The following is a 12,242-nucleotide window of genomic DNA, read 5'->3' as shown; positions in this document are numbered from 1 at the left end:
ATGAGCAATTACACCTTGATAGGCTGTCCAGGTATGCGCTATGGGTAGAGTTCCTATTTGCTAATTGTTGTTTCTTTAGCATGTGCTGGGGGCTCGGTCTGGAATGACAAGAAGCCCACCCTGACTGATGCGGTGGGAAGGGAGACAGCAGAGGAGCACAGCAAAGGCAGCTGTTAAAGGAGCGGCTGAAAGCCAGTGCCTCCTGCATCCAAGGTGGGAAAGTGTGGGCTGGAGAACCAGAGGGCTCTGCTGCTAAAGGCAGCCACAGGGAAGCAGCAGGTCCTCTTCCGTGAAGGTGACGCACAGTGCAGCCTTCCCAAAGGGCCTTGGTAACTGCTGTCAGTGAGAGTCCAGTGACAGGGCCAGGAGGGCCATCAGCCTGCAGCTGTGCAGCGGTTGTAACTACCGCTGAAATGGTTGTAGAGGGGGATGCTGTGCTGTGGGTTTGGCTTGGGGTTCTTTTCTTAACTATTTTGTTGGGGTGCAACTATTTCTTTGCACTCAGGTGGGGGGACTGGCGCTGATCTTCTCTTTCTGGAGCGTGTCCTGGCATCCTTTGTCACCCAGAGCTTTCCCCTCTGTTCCTGAAGAGGAGCGATGTCCCCGAGCTGCGGGGCTGTGCTCTCCGCACCCAGTTCATCAATAAATTTGTTGTGTTTCATAAGATACTGGTTTTGCACAGATACATAGTGAAGGTAAGGGTGTTTTCCATGCGAAAACACAAAAATACCCCAGTGGTTTTCAGAGCACAGCTAGGGAATACGTTTTGGTGTAACATGTATGAATGCCAACTTTTGGGTTTATATGCATAACCGTGACTTGCAGTTGTTATTCGTCAGATGTAGATGCTTAAACTCACCTTCAGAAGAAAAAGGAAAAAAAAAACAGACCAGGATTTTCTGCCTAAGTGGGATGTTTGGAATTCCTATGTGTGGACATACAGTATTGCATTTTATACCTTTGTCTGTGCAGCAGTCCTGACAAAATGTTGAAATGATCTTGGAAAGAACAAAGTGAAGGTTGAGTGAAGATGGCCTCCTTGTTCAGATTTTTCTGAGTACTCCAAGCTTTTACAGTTCAGTGACTGTTACTTTTCACAATGGAAATCTAGTACTAGAAGCAAAGCTAATATGAGGTAAAAGTAAACAGGATTTTAAAAATCAGTGGAAAAATATGAGATGATGCTTTTAGAGATGCCAGGAAGGCAAAGGGATGGTTGGGACCTATTTTACAAAGGGGGTGGGGGGATGTCCTCTTCCACGTTTACTCCAGAGGCGTGTTCTGTAAGGGCAGAATTCCCTTCAAAAAGCCCATACTCAAGAATAGTGCATTTAGACTTGCCTCCTTTTAATTTGATCTGAATTTCTTATCATAGATGTTCTCACAATATCGTGGTAGAACGGTAAACTCCAGAACTAGGGTTTCTTGAGTACTCTTTCCTGCCTGTACCATTCTGTCTCAAGCCCCTTGGAGAATGTGCTATTCTGCTTATCAGGCAAAAGACAAAAAAGTACAAAACCAAAAATGGGACTCTGAACTGCTCTTAGGTGAATAGTTTTAAGGAAGAAGAGGGCTCTTCAAAGACTGTCTCTGCAGCTCGGAACTTGCTCGAGTTCAGTGTTACAGCATGCGCTTGACGGTTTTAGTAATGCTGTGATGCGATGTCTTCAAAACAAACTCCTGCTAACTCCAAAGGAAGTCATGCCCATAGGAAGAATATACTGAAAAATGATGCCTAAATTGTGAACTATTCCTATTTTGTGTCTGATCCCTGAGCAAAATCTCCCTGACAGAGCTTGGCTTGATATCCAGTATCTTTGGTTTTCAGACCATCGTTCTGCAAAGCTAAGGGCTTTTAGCATTTGAAACCGTAGGCAGATTACAGGGAATGGCTGCGGGTAGCACTTTAAAAGAGTTACTCATATCCAGCTGGTGTAAGTACAATATAAAACCATTCTCATGGGAAAGTCTTTGCATTTTAAGCTTGCTCAGTCCAAGTGTCTCAGGTAGTAAGGGCAGGTTTTTTTGGGTCGTATGTAAAAGGTCAGAAGGCTTTCCTCCTTTTCAAAAGACTGACATGGTGTAAGCCAAGGCAAAGCACGGGTAGCTTCAGGCACACACTGTTTTCTAAAGGCTTTTAGAGGCTGTCTTCGTATGTAGTTTTGTTTGAGTCTCTCTGCTCTGCAAGAAGGGAATTGAAAGAATTAACGTCCCTTCACGTTTAATTCAAAGGAGATGATTAGCTTCAGAGGGGAGATACCACTTTAGTTTGAGCCAATTGTGCCTACTTGTGAAAGCAAGCTCAAAAAAGGCCAAAAGTTCTGTGATGCAAATTCTAGCACTGCCAGTTTTGGCTCCATTCAAATGTAAAGCACTGAGAGGCCGAGAAGTGTGGTTGTTGGTGGAAGAAGCTCCAAGAAATAGGCAGAGACGGCAGGGTCTCTTCTGCGTTCCCTCAGTCTTGAGCACTGGTGGCATTAGGTGAATTGTTTGAGTTAACAGCTCTGGAAGCAATGGCGTTTTCATGCTTTAGCTCGGTGCCTGTTTTGTTGCAGGGCAAGCTAGACAGACTTTCTATCTGTCAGGGGATTCTCTGAAGTGCTGTGTAATTACGTATTAATACTTAATCCTTAATCCTTATGAACGGACTAGGGTTTTTTTCTGTGTTTCTCTTGTTTTCAGAATACACCGATGACAATGCCCTGATTCCTAAGAACTCATCGGTGATTGTCAGAAGAATCCCTGTTGGAGGAGTTAAAGCTACCAGCAAAACATCTGTTAGGTAAGTATCCACAAACCATTGTATTCTTTGTTAGGGGTTTTGGTGTGTTAACTTTTTAAATTTATATTAGCTTACAGGGCTTTCAGCTTGTATCTTTCTTGTTAAAGCTGCTGTTAATTTTTGTTGTCCTGGGCTAGATTTTAATGTATCTGCCCCAAAGCAGGCTGACATTTTTAGTCCTGTTGGGACATGGGGTTCAAACTCCATCAATTACAACTTTTAAGGTGACTCTGTTGGGTTTGTTCTTGGGGCTGATTGTTCTGAGACCCATGGTCTCTACATGGATCTCCATATGGAGAAATTCCTTATTTTATGTGTTTGCTTTTACACATTCTAGTGTAATCTTAGGATTTGTTCCCATCTCAGAAGAGCCTGAGTCTCAGTGTTTGACTATTTCTTGCACTTGGGCTGGAGGGTATTCTTACGGCCCAAATCTGGGTTTTTTGCGTACTAGCTATAGAGGAAAGACCCAGGGTTGCCAGCTGGCAAACAATGCAAACAAGAAGTTTCATTCATAAAGGATTCCTAGTAGTTTCCTAAAGACAATGTCCGTTTAAGGCAAGAGAAAAAGAACAGTATCCTAAAGCCTTTTGTGCGAGTACGATGATACTGTTGTGTCTCGCACCAACAGTACAGCAGCACCCTGGTACTCGTGAAGTGTCTGCAAGCAAAACCCCCTGAATTTATGTGGCTCTGCATGTCAGCTTTGGGCATGTTACTGCCGTAGTTGTTGCAGTGCTTTCAGGTACTCCCTAGTAATTCTGGAGGCCAGAGTTGTGCTTCTAAACACTGCGGGTTAATTAAAATGTGTATGCTTAGTGCTGCGTTGTCCGTGCATCCTCCATTTCCTCCGGCACTCTCTCCTGGTATTGTAATGCTGCCCCACAATGAGAGGATAGATGCTGCTAGCTCCAAAGATCAGGTAAATACCTGTATGTGGGGATAAGGGAAGAACGGCACTGCTGTTCTAGCATTGACAATTCACCAGGCAGATGAGCTTTCTGCTCCTCCAGCTGGAAACATTGCAGAAGCCACTGGCAGAGCGGCTAAAGTTTGGGAATGATGAACGTATGCTGTACTGGTGGAGAGGCCTTCAAAAATGTGTTACTCACCTTGTAGTATGTTCTTCGAGGTAAATGGATGAAGAAACCATTGGGTGGTCATTGACAGTGTTTCCTTGTACTTGCTCCCCTTCGGGAGCTGTGTGGCTGTAATTGTGAGCCTGGTGGTGGTCTAGCAGTGGCAGGAAGCGCGAGCCTTTCTCTTTGCACGTGAATTCCACAGCAGCCTTTGAATTGCCTCTGCAATACGGATCAATGAGTATGTGGAATCTCAGCAAGTTTTCAAATGTAATAAATAGTTCCTAAAATATTGTAGCATTTTCAAGATCATCTTAAAACAAATTCTGGCAATCAAGGCCGCTATTTTCTTTTGTCACGGGACTCCTCAGTTGAACAAAATTCTAGAAACTGCTGTCAGGTGACATTTCTAGTACTATTTTGAATCCACATAGCATATGTAACACGTTTAGTGGCTAAATATGGTAGCCGTCTGAGCACAGTGCTTGGGCTTCCACAAAGAAACGCTCTTCTAAAGACTCTGCTGCTGACGTTTTTGTTATGTCTTTGTCGGATGACTGATTTTTGGTTCGCTTAAGTAAAGGTGCGCTTTGAAGTGTCTAGACCATCACTGTTCTTGCTTAGAAATAAAAGTACTGTGTATGGCCCTATTTGTGATACTAGGGATATACAGACTGGCTAACGTTACCTTCCTGTTTTGATGGTTGATTATTTAAGAACACAAAATATAGTACAGACATGATGGTTTTGATACTTAGGTAGCAGAGACAAAATACCTGAGGACTTCCTCTTGTGCTGTTGTCTTCTGTATCTGTAAGTCTTGGAGTAATTTGTGACAAAGGTGAAATGTGATTTGGGTTTTTTTTTCTTTGCACTGAGTGTACAAGAGAGAACAGTTTATGTATACGAATAAATTTCCACATTCAGTAGACTATCCGAACATAATGTTTTGACAATCCGTTCTTATAATCTGTTTTTGCTGCTTTTTGCTGGGTACAAGTGCTTTATTTTAAATTCTGATCACCTTTCTTTCTTCTTCTAGAAGTCAAACTGAGCCAGTGAGTGAAACATCAAAAGCGGTATGTAAAATCACAGTCTCACCCTTTTTTCTTTTTTTACGTTTGGAAAAAGAGCAGCGTTTTTCTTCGGGTTTGAAAACACTGTCATTCGGCTGCTAAAATATAATTAACACAAGGAAATACTTGACTGGTGATGGTCTAGATCTTGATTTGCCACTTGGGTTGAATGCTATGCGTAACTACACATTTCAAAATAGTCCTTACAGTATAAAAATCACTATTTGGTGGTTTTTATTTTTCATCTTTATTTTAAGTACTTCACTGCTACGGTGTGAGGCATTCCACTGACCCTGGACCACTGGATCTGATGCCTTGATAAGCTGTTAGGATCAGCTAAATCTAGAAACAGATGAACTCTGGCTCTGTGTTCTGTGAAGAATGCAGCCTCTGATCCTCATGGAATAGTATCCAATCAACTTAAAATTGTAAATTTTTTGTATGTAGGTCTAAAAACACTACGTCTTAATCTGACACCTGTAATTCTGTCACCGAGTGGTTCGAATTCCTTTTTGGCCATGAATGCATGAATGCCTCGCATTGTGAGTTTGAGTTAGTTTACTGGCCCAGTGACCCAAGGAGTTAATTTTATGCATTTATGTAAACCATGTTTATAGTATTTCATCTAATTCAGTCGAGTTTTTATTTCTTGAAAAGGGTTATTTTTCTTGTTGTTTACTAGCATGTGCATAAACACAAATCACATGTTCCAAAAGCAGGTTAACGTTCTTTTCACCTTGCGTCTTCCCTGGCGTGTCTGTGTCACGTTTCTAAGTAGCATCTCGCCATCCGCTAGCACAGATGTCTCCAAGAAAAGGAAAACTCCTGGAGTGGGAGGGAAGCCTCAGTGTTAGCTAGAACTACTTAAAGTAAATGAAAGATGAAGCAGAAACGTTCCCTTCTAGTTTGCTCTGCCTGGACCTGATTTGGGTTGTGGGTAGCCGTGGGGAGGGTGGAAGCCTTGCATCATCGCTCTTTACAAATCCTCTCTCTCTCTCCCTGTAAAAGCACTGCAGCCTCGGGTGCTTCTGGTGTTGGAGACACAATTAACTTTATTCTTAAAGCTAACTCACTCTTGGTTCAAAGCGTGGGCTTTTTGTTTCGGTTTGGTTTTTTAAATACCTGTATTTCTGCATGTATTTCAAAGACGAACCTGGATCTTAGTGTGGGAGGAATAAATCACCAAAAAGCTTGCCAATTACTGTTGAACAGTAAAGCAGCAAAATTAAAATTAGTCATGGTTTTTTTGAACAGGATGCACAAAAGGTTTTACTTTGAGTATTTCTTCCTTGTCTTGCTCTTCTATTAGCTGTCATTCTATACGTCCAAATTTGCGCTGCTGTCCTACTGTTACTACAGCCAAAGCAAGAAAGTGCCTCCGTTTGGGTTTAGTATTACTGTTTCGGTAACTGCGAGGATTTCTAGTAAGGGCTTGTCCTTAAAGGCTGCAGAAACGCAGCGCCAGGCCCATTGTTATAGCACCGTCAGGCACAACCGTGATCCTTCCTGGCTGAATGTTTAGTTCAGCCAAACAATCAGATTTTAGGAAACGGCTGTAATTTACACGTAACGTTCCAGCAGTGAGACTAGCCTTTTCCTCCTATTTTTGGTGCCCTTTCCCACGTGCTTCATGTTAGTTTCTGTCTAGTCTTGTGTTTGAAATGGGAGTTAATAAATTTACTGTCAGTTCTTGGTTTTTGAGGGTTGGGTTGGCTGGTTGGGTTTGGATTTTGTCCCCCCAGTTCTTCTGCAGTATTACCTTAGGGCTGTGTACAAGTTTCTTCTGCGTGATTGATTTGAGGGACTGGCAGGAAATACCTCAGTAGAAATTTAGAGGGGAAAAAAAGTCACGAGAATGTAGGATCATTGGAAGAGGAAGATGGCTGTTGGGCAAATGTACTAACTAGTACACGAATTATCTATCGCCTGCGTTTGATAACTGTTTAGTAGAAAGGAGTGCTATCGCCACCTTTAAGAAATCAGACTCTTGCCTGCAGGCCATATAATAACTGCTTCCTAAAAAAATGCAGGAACTACTTAATAGTTTATGAAGCGTTATGTTTCAGTTCCTGGTCAGTACAGGACTGTTTAATGCTAGACTCCAACAGAGCACCTTCCCACTCTCTGAAAAACTGCAAAACGGTGGTGATTGTGCCTGCCGTGAGAGAGCACGGGCCTGTTTTGCGCATGGGAAAAAGAGTGGCAGATGGAGCGTGAAGGTGTTGGCCCAAATCTGGGTGTGCGAAGAGCTGAGCCACACACGGAGTGGAGACGGGTGTTTATTTCGTGTCTGCACAGCGGTGGGGGCTGGGGGGAGCTCCGCAAAGCCAGCACAGCTTGGCTTACACATTGTAAGCTTTTATATTTTACGAAAAGCGACTCATTGGCGGACTAGACTAATTTCTCACACTTCCCAAACTGATTTGGGTAGTATGGCTTGCGGTCTAATAAAATACAAGAAATCAGTTTTCTGTTTCTGTAGACTGCTCCGTCCTGGTAAACACCTTTATTTCAATAAGTGGAGCAGTAAATTTTTTTCTAGACTAGGTGGTGTGTTACTTTTATGGCTGATGTTTTGGACTGGTGTTTTTATTTGGGTTTCGTGGGGTATGGTGAGTTTGGCATTTTTAAACGTAGTGACAGGAGAGACAGAGTTCACGTTTCGGGGCTGATATGCCGGTGCTTTATTTTGACAGGCACCTGCTGTCTTCATGCAAGTGTAACCGTGTGCATTTCTAAATGATGAGACACGAACTGATTAATTTTCAAACTACACTGAAGTTTCCTGTAGTGCTGCTTCCTTCTTGAATAAACTTCAATATATTTTCTACATGCTTTTTAGCTGAAAACTGACAGCTCCCTTACCCCTTTGACTTTTAAGCAGTCGTGAGCATTTGAGAAGGGTCCCTCTCTGAGATATTCCGGAGCAGTAAGTTGATCTCAAACGGGTTTGGTAATTGTAGTTTCTTCTCATTAACCGCATTAACCACGCTCTTAAGCTGTCGTAGGTCTGGGCTTTGCTTTGAACAAATACAAATGCCGCTTTCAGTGACAGTCAGAGGCTATAGTGCAGGCTTTGGGACTACAGTAGAGGTTAGCTATTGCTGTGTTTTGATTGTAGAACTTGAATATGTGTTTCTTTTCTCGTGAACAGATTGGTGACTCTTCTGCATCCATTTCTGCGGCCCAGATTACTAAGGTATATGAATATTCTCGTCAAATACTTAAAAAAGCATTTTCTTTGTACTTTTACATCTTATACTGTCATCTGTATCTGGCTAGCACTTGTAATTTGAACAAGACTTTAATAAAATTTCTACTAATTTAAAGTATTAATTTTAACTTTAAAATGTGTGTATATTTTGATACCATCCTGTAAAGAGTAGTTCCCATTTTGGAAGATAGAAGGAGAGTACCTTATCAGCCTCAAGATGACGTTGTAGTATTGGTCTTCTTCAGGACACTGAGAAGAAGCGCTTTAGCTGTCTACCGTTTTTAATAAGTTTTGTTAATTTTGCATTGGAAACTAACACAGTTTTTAGGGAAGACTTGATTTGTCTGTAAGCTGTGGACATTTAAGGGGGGTTTTGAACAGCCAAAAGAGAAGCGTTTCTGTAACGTGGACAACTGCATCACTGTTTTTGAATTTCTAGTGATGGCAGTCAGAGAACCATTCTGTGAATGCTGCACAATTTCATAAATTGTAGTATATGTACAGTGGAGAGCGCAATCTAATTTGTTTGAACGCAGACTGTGTGAATTGTGAAAATGTGCCCAGTTGTTTATAAGTTTATACCAATGTGCCCGTGTGGCATAATAGCAGATGTGGCCCTCTGAAACTGTTGTAATGCCGTGTTTGGCTATGGAATCGCTTGCATTTTTGGCTCAATAACATGTGACTTTGGCCGGGAAAGCACTAGCGATGGCCCTTGGTGCACAGACGTAGTGCTGTGCAATGAAATTACTCGTCTTGAAAGAGCACAAAGATTAGAGGAGGCAGGGCCTAACGCAGAGGAGACAGTTCTTTCTTCTGAAAATAAAGGCCGGAATTCATTTCCAAGAAGGAGAGATCTCTTCCTGCTGGTAACTTCTTCCCTCTCATGTAAATGACATGTAAATGTCAGTGACTTCATAGATGTCGATCTGGATTACGTTACTCTTGAGAAAAAGCTGTGTATTTTGATCTTTTCTTCGTTCACGGTTTCAGCGTCACTGGCATAGCCGCCAGCCTGACCCGGATCGTCCGGGCGGGGGGCTGTCGGGCGAGGGGGGGGATGTGGGGGGGGCGAAAAAATAAGTTTTACCTTTTTTTCGTTCGTGATTTAAGCGCCACTGGCAGAGCCGCCACCCTGACCCGGATCGGGTCGGGGGCGGGGGTGGGGGTGGGGCGTGGCGGTCCGCGGCTTCGCGCCCTGCGCGGGCGCGCGAGCACACCCCTGCCCGGCAGGCGGCAGCGGCGGGGAAGGGGTGCCGGTGCAGAGGCAGGCGAGAGCGGGCGGCGAGCACGGCGCAGAGGTGGGCCGGGGAGAGGGCGGCAGGCACGCGGTGCCTCTTTTCGGAGTAGGTTTTGGGTCGGTAAGGTGGGGGGGGGCGGTGTGTGTGCTGGGGGCGGGGGGGGGTTCAGTGGGTTCTCCAGCCGCGGCAGGGGCGGGCAGGCGCGCAGCAGAGAGAGCGAGCGAGCCGAGCGGCTGAGAAAGGAAGGCGGGAGCGCCGGGGCACGGGCACGGCCAGGGGCGCGGCAGGGTAGAGACTCGGCAGCCGGGGTTAGATCCCCGCTCGCCACCGGGAATCCCTTAACCCGCCCGGGCACGGAGCCGGCAGGGACTCCGCTGGGTCCTAAAGTCTCCCGCCGTCCTTGCCGGGGGGGGGTGGGGGGGGTGGCAAACCTGCACGAGGGCAGCGTGGGGAGGGGGCGGCCGGATTCGCAGTGAACCGGGTGGTGAGTAGAGGCGGGGGAGGGGGGGGGAAGGGGGACGGCGGGGTGTGGCGGGGGGGGTGGGCGGTAATTCGGTGGCGGCAGCGGGGCTTGGGGGGAGACGCTCTGTCTGCGTCTGCGTCTGCCGCACGCGAGAGGTTCGGGCCCGTTGGAGGGGGTGGGGTGGATGTTGTGTGCACGTGTGCGTGCGGCGGCAGACGGGGCATTGGGGCTGGGGGAGAGGCCTGCTGGGGGGGGGGGGGGTTAGAGGCGAAAGGGGGGAATGGGAAGGGCCGGGGGAGATGGTGCACCCGTGTGCAAGTGCCACGGTGTGCGCGCAGTTGGGGTGGGGCAGATGTGACCCAGGGCTGCCGCGATTGAGAGACGGGACGCTGCTTGATGCAAGCAAGATGTCAGTTCATTAGACGCGTTGGAAAGCTTTTTATACAGCTACTTAACAGTTACATAAATTACACAAATTCTATCATTTCTGATTGGCTTAGCTCTAAATGTTTCATTACAATAATCCCTCCTACCTGCGGTTTCGCTACATGCTAGAAGCTACAGTTTTGGAATGTGCTAAAAGCTACAGTGATAACTTGTTGCCTACTCCCTACTTCTTCAAGGTTATTTATGTCAGACCTGCAAGGCCAGTTGTTCCCTGGCTCCTCAGATTTATTTGTCTCAGGTCTGCAAGGTCGGCATACCCTCGAATTTCTTGCATACTCGTACTTTTCTGCTAGCCGCCCTGTCGTGGTTTAGCCTCAGATGGCAACAAAGAACCACGTGCCGCTCGCACGTGCCTTCCTAATACAGGAAGGATCGTAAGAAAAGGCAAGACTCTTGGGTTGGGACAAAGGCAGTTTAACAGGACAGCAAAGGGAACAGGCAAACAACAACAACACGGATAGGGGAATATACAAACGCGATTACGGAACCGCCGCTCCCCGCCCGCTCGCCGACCGGCCGGACCCGGGACGCCCCATCCCGCTTTTAAGCAGCAACTTCCTGCCCCCTCCCCCGGCAGCTCAGGGTGGGCGTGGCTCACATGGCATGGAATACCAGGAAAAGTTAACCCTATCCCCACCGGAACCAGGACATTATCCACCCCTTATTCCATACCATCTATGCCATGCCCAGCAGGTTCCAATGAATTGCCACCCCTTTCCCCTGTTATATATATATATATATACACACACATATAATGCCCTTAGTTTATGGGTCATCCCTCCAAAGTGTCCGTTGAGTTCTTTTAATCCACGGCTTTGGGCTCCATTTGTTAGAACAGTCTCTCAGGGCAGGTGAGATGCTGGGTGGTGCTGGTCTGTTGCATGCTGTATTTTTCGGAGCTTGTGACTGGTGCACCTGGTGTGGCTCATGCACGCAGTCCGTGGGCTGAAGATGTAGATCTTGAGGAAACTGCTGGGCGCCAGCTGCTGAGATCAGTTCTTATCCCATCATCCCTGTGCCTTACTTGTAGTACAACTGATAGCAATTATAGCATTGAGGACATACAGTGACAGTGTTACTTATCAATTAACAGCACACAATCTGATTCATTGGCTATTCTCGCCCAAAATCAGATCCCCATGAGGTACACATCGGACTTCCCCATCCTGCCGCATCACCCACCAAGTGCACCCAGGTCCTTGGGCAAAAGCAATCCCACGGATGGGTTTGCCTTTGCCTGAGGCAGGACTAACCCAGACTGTCTTCCCTAGCATATTCTTCATGTGCACTACGGGGACTTTATCCCCTTCTACAGTACGTGGAAGTTTTGATTGGGCAGGGCCAGCCCGATTGTTAGATCCCCTGGTGTTAACTAGCCAGGTAGCTTTTGCTAAATGAGTATCCCAGTGTTTGAAAGTCCCACCACCCATTGCTCTCAGTGTAGTTTTTAACAGTCCATTGTATCGTTCTATCTTCCCAGAGGCTGGTGCGTGATAGGGGATGTGATACACCCACTCGATACCATGCTCTTTGGTCCAGGTGTCTATGAGGCTGTTTCGGAAATGAGTCCCGTTGTCCGACTCAATTCTCTCTGGGGTACCATGTCGCCACAGGACTTGCTTTTCAAGGCCCAGGATAGTGTTCCGGGCAGTGGCATGGGGCACAGGGTATGTTTCCAGCCATCCAGTGGTTGCTTCCACCATTGTGAGCACATAGCGCTTGCCTTGACGGGTTTGTGGCAGTGTGATATAATCAATCTGCCAGGCCTCCCCATATTTATATTTCAGCCATCGCCCTCCATACCAAAGAGGCTTCACACGCTTGGCTTGTTTGATCGCAGTGCATGTCTCACATTCATGGATGACCTGTGCAATAGTGTCCATGGTCAAGTCCACCCCTCGGTCACGAGCCCATCTATATGTCGCATCTCTCCCTTGATG

The 12,242-nt window shown here is 46.1% G+C and overlaps 1 long non-coding RNA gene and 1 pseudogene across 1 annotated transcript in view; both read left to right on the top strand.

The window, feature by feature from the left end:
* LOC141736967 (endoplasmic reticulum chaperone BiP pseudogene) overlaps window positions 1–8,269 on the top strand; it is a 110,968-nt pseudogene extending 102,699 nt beyond the window's left edge.
* A 1,123-nt stretch (window positions 8,270–9,392) lies between these two features.
* LOC141736968 (uncharacterized) overlaps window positions 9,393–12,242 on the top strand; it is a 43,139-nt gene continuing 40,289 nt past the window's right edge. The window contains exon 1 of the long non-coding RNA XR_012585089.1: window positions 9,393–9,497. This is a non-coding gene — a long non-coding RNA (uncharacterized LOC141736968). The remainder of the gene's footprint in view (window positions 9,498–12,242) is intronic.

Source organism: Larus michahellis, unplaced genomic scaffold (assembly GCF_964199755.1).
Source record: "Larus michahellis unplaced genomic scaffold, bLarMic1.1 SCAFFOLD_78, whole genome shotgun sequence".
NCBI classification, from domain to species: domain Eukaryota; kingdom Metazoa; phylum Chordata; class Aves; order Charadriiformes; family Laridae; genus Larus; species Larus michahellis.
The sequence above is the reverse complement of the archived record's forward strand: the minus strand, read 5'-3'. Positions and strand labels throughout refer to the sequence as shown.